The sequence below is a fragment of the Tamandua tetradactyla genome, chromosome 1 (assembly GCF_023851605.1).
Source record: "Tamandua tetradactyla isolate mTamTet1 chromosome 1, mTamTet1.pri, whole genome shotgun sequence".
Classification (NCBI taxonomy): domain Eukaryota; kingdom Metazoa; phylum Chordata; class Mammalia; order Pilosa; family Myrmecophagidae; genus Tamandua; species Tamandua tetradactyla.
Window position 1 is genome coordinate 162,144,706 of NC_135327.1, and position 3,797 is coordinate 162,148,502.

The 3,797-nt window shown below is 38.7% G+C and overlaps 1 pseudogene; it reads right to left on the reverse strand.

Moving 5' to 3' along the window:
- Window positions 1-2,343: 2,343 nt before the first annotated feature.
- On the reverse strand, window positions 2,344-3,011 carry LOC143687124 (tropomyosin-like; annotated as a pseudogene).
- Between the last annotated feature and the right edge of the window lie 786 nt (window positions 3,012-3,797).

The window sequence follows — 3,797 nt, forward strand, 5'->3', positions numbered from 1 at the left end:
CTCAGCTATTTGAACTTGTATAACTTTGTCTGCTTTTCAATAAAAAAATTGTTCTGTTACTAGGTACCAGAAAGCCAAAATTCCTAAAAAATCTCAAATTATCTTTGATAGTAAAAGAAACACTGTCGATTCATTAGTATTAGTTCATCTTCTTTAAACTTTTAATGAGGGTGAGTTTACAAATATATTTTATATAAATTAAGTGATGTTTTTGAAAAAGGTTAATTTGATAAGCTCCATTTTAATATTTTCTAGCTAGTTATCTCTATTTTTAAAATATGAACATTTTATGGTGTAAACAATCAGGTTATTTGCACCCACAACTATTTAAAGGTATGCCCTTTTGGTATCAAGTAGAACTTGGTTTCTAGGTGAGCTTCTTATTTCAAAACATTATCCTCACAGTCCCCAAAATAAAAATGTGTTACATTTGCCTTAAATAGGGAATCTGCTCTTATTGTGATACAAAATAAAAATATAGAATTAAAGAAGAATGGGTTTAATGTACACTTGGCAAAAATATAGAAAGCATCTATTTCCTTTTCCTGCATTAGCCAAGTAATGCTCTCATTAACACAATCATACTTCCAATCTGTGTATATAAATTATATTTCAAAAAAAGGGTTTCTTCAATTATTTGGAACTGCTTACAGGATTATGAGCAAAATTATTTTGTCAGTGAATAGTGAAATGAGAGACTTTATGGCAAAACAGAAAATGAAGGAAATGATGAGAATTAAGGAAATTTTATTTTCAGGTCATGTGTATCTGATATGAAAAAGACTGTGGTCAACAGAAGAGAGGGTTGTAAAGCAGTTATTGTCCAAAGGTTAACTATAAATATCAGCAACCAGTATGCAGAGATAGAATGCAAGTAACACTTAAGCCATTCATTCACATTTGGATGTTCAGGAAGTGAGATGGAAATTTCTTCATCATGACGAATGTCTTTAAATATTAGGAAAAACATTCAATTGATGGAGGAAAAAAACCCTTTTCAGCTTCTGTACTGCACGTATCTGAGACGGCGTGTCTGCAGAGCAGGCTATGTGGGAGGAGGCTTCTGAGTGTGTGTGTCACATGCAAGGGGTGCAGAGTAAAAAGACACGAAGAAAGGGAGCTGACTTGTAACTTATTCTTACCCTTGGAGAGATAAAAAATGCAGACAAGATGGGGGAACTCTCTGGGATACAGAAGCAACGTTTCAAATTTTCCCAGGTTCTTCATGCTACTTTCTGGGAAACCAAATTCGTTAATGTAACTCCCTAACAGGAAGGCTAGCCTTAGGAATGTGTCGGTCTCCAAAAGCACTTCTTAAAGTTTATCAAGATTCTTATTGCATTCTTAAGAATGCTCTTTGCTGTGTATGGATTTTTGCTTGATTAACTAAATGAAGAGGACTGAACTACGTTTTAATATTTCTCAAGACTGGCTGCATATGAAAGGCACCCAGGGAGATTTTTGAATTGGTCTGGCCTAAGGCTCAGGCATTGGGAGTTTTATAGAGCACCCTAGGTGACTTTATTATACAGTCAGGGTCGGGAACCACTGAACTAAACACGCTATGAAGGAGGGAGAGGAAGAGTTACATGCTAAGCTAAATGAATCGCTAATGGAATAGATGTAAGGGAGATAAGTTTTTGAGTGCAAAGAAAACAATATTGGGGCTCTTTATTTCAAAAACAACTTTGTCAATTTTCAGTTTCAAAACAATTATATTACTGCTTTTACTTTCTCCCAATCAGTATCCAAAAGAGACTTGACCAAAGGAGGGTACATTTTAAGCCAATAAGCTGCAAGATGACCACCTAACAGACTCAACAGAAACCTCACCAACAAAGGAGGCAATGGGTGCAATGAGCTTTCCCACAAAGGAGTCTTTCCCTGGGCTATGTTTGGCTCTCAGTAAGGCAAGCCCATACCTCTTTCCCTCCTCTATGGAGACGGTAATACCTATTATGCTGAAAAGTTATCTTCCAAAAGCGAGAAAGGGATTATATTGTTGCTTCAGAGCTGTGGCATTATTTGGAATGTTTTACACCTGGCTGCCACAACAACAAATAAGGGGATATTACAAAAGAAATATATGCCACAGCATGATTTTAAAGACATTTGCATTGCGCTCACATTTCCTTAAATGTTTTTCCCAAAGATGCTCAGGCCCTAACCCACCTGCAATCTCTGGGAAAGTTAGAGACAGTTTGGTGAAAAAGACATGAGGCTAGGGGTGGATAGGCTAGAGGAGAAAGCAGCTTTCTAGCCAAAGACCAGCCCTCAAGCAGGCTGGAAACAGGTGGAGTCAGGGTCAAAGGGAAGAGCAGCAGCAGGGCAGGACTGGGTGCTCTACATCTCATCCAGGACAAGAAAAGTCTGGTCCAGCATTCTCTGTGTACAGAGGTGCTCCTCTTTGGTGCATTTCATTTATCTTCCAAATCATCAATTGTCTTTTCCAGCTTGACTAATGTTCTCTTAGCAAACTCAGTATAGGTCTCTGCCTCTTTGAGTATGTCAGTGAGAATCTTTATCTCCTTTTCATATTTGTCTTCTCTTGGGAAGTACTTTTCTTCAGCAATGCTCAGGTTCTGGACTATCAGTCTTATCTGCTCATCTATCTAGTGGCAATGGGACTCTGCAAACTCAGCTCATTCCTCAGTGCATTCCAAGACTCCTTAAGTAATCACCAATTTAACCACCTCCTCATACTTCCCATCTGCCTCTTCTGCAATGTGCTTAACTTCTTTGAGCTGGATTTCCTGGAGTTGCTTCTTTTCTTCATTTTTTAAAACCTGGTTTTCAATAGCCTTCATACTTTTCTTGTTCTCATCAGCAGCTTTCTCTGCTTGCTTCAACTTTTGCAGGGCAGTGGCCAGGAACTCTGAGTGTGGTCCAGCTTCTCTTCAACCAGCTGGATCTGATGGCTCAAGGAAGCCAACTCAGCCTCAGCCTGTCCCCTAACCATCTTTCTCCTTCCATTTCCCACTGGAGGCACTCTGCTCTCTCCTTGGTACCATACACTTACTGCTGTAGAACTTGAATCTTGCACTTCACTGACTTGATGGTGTTGATCCTGGCTGTGGCACCCACTCTGAACAATTGTTTGTGCTCATGTTCCTGCCTCTTCCACTTTTCTTTGCAGCCACTTCTCCAGAAACTTCTTTATTCCGTGACTGCCAGCCTCTGTTCTCCCTCTCTACATTCTGAACTTCACTGCCAACATCTGTGCTGTGATGGCTTAGGAACAAGAGAGAGCAACTGCTGCAATGGAAATGAGAGGTCAGCTTGCAACAGTGTGAGGGAGAGAACATTAGTCATATTCTTCCATTTATTGATTCCACAATTTTAACAGTACACTTTCATGAATATCCTAAGTACTCAACGTGATCCCAGCTGTAATTTTGGGGGATTAATGATTTTGTTCCCTGCGAGAATCAGAATTGTACCTTCAGTGAATGGTTTAGTATCAAAAAAAAAAAAAAAACAGAACATCTTAACATTTCAGAGAGGAACAGGGGGAAGGAAGATTTCTCCTGGGGATGAAACAATTGTGCAAATACTGCAATCTCAAAAATTATAACCTATATCTAGTGCAAATATCAGATGAGTAAGAGCTGAAAAAAATCTGATCAGTTAAATACAAACAATTCTAAAGTTTTAGAATAAGTTGAACCAAGGGTCAAAGAAACACGAATTTAGCACACAGCCAATCAACAAGAAAACCCCAGGCAAGAGAGAAAAACCAATCTCCAGATTAAATTCATCAAGAAAATTAGGAGCTTAGACACCAGAAAAAAATTACA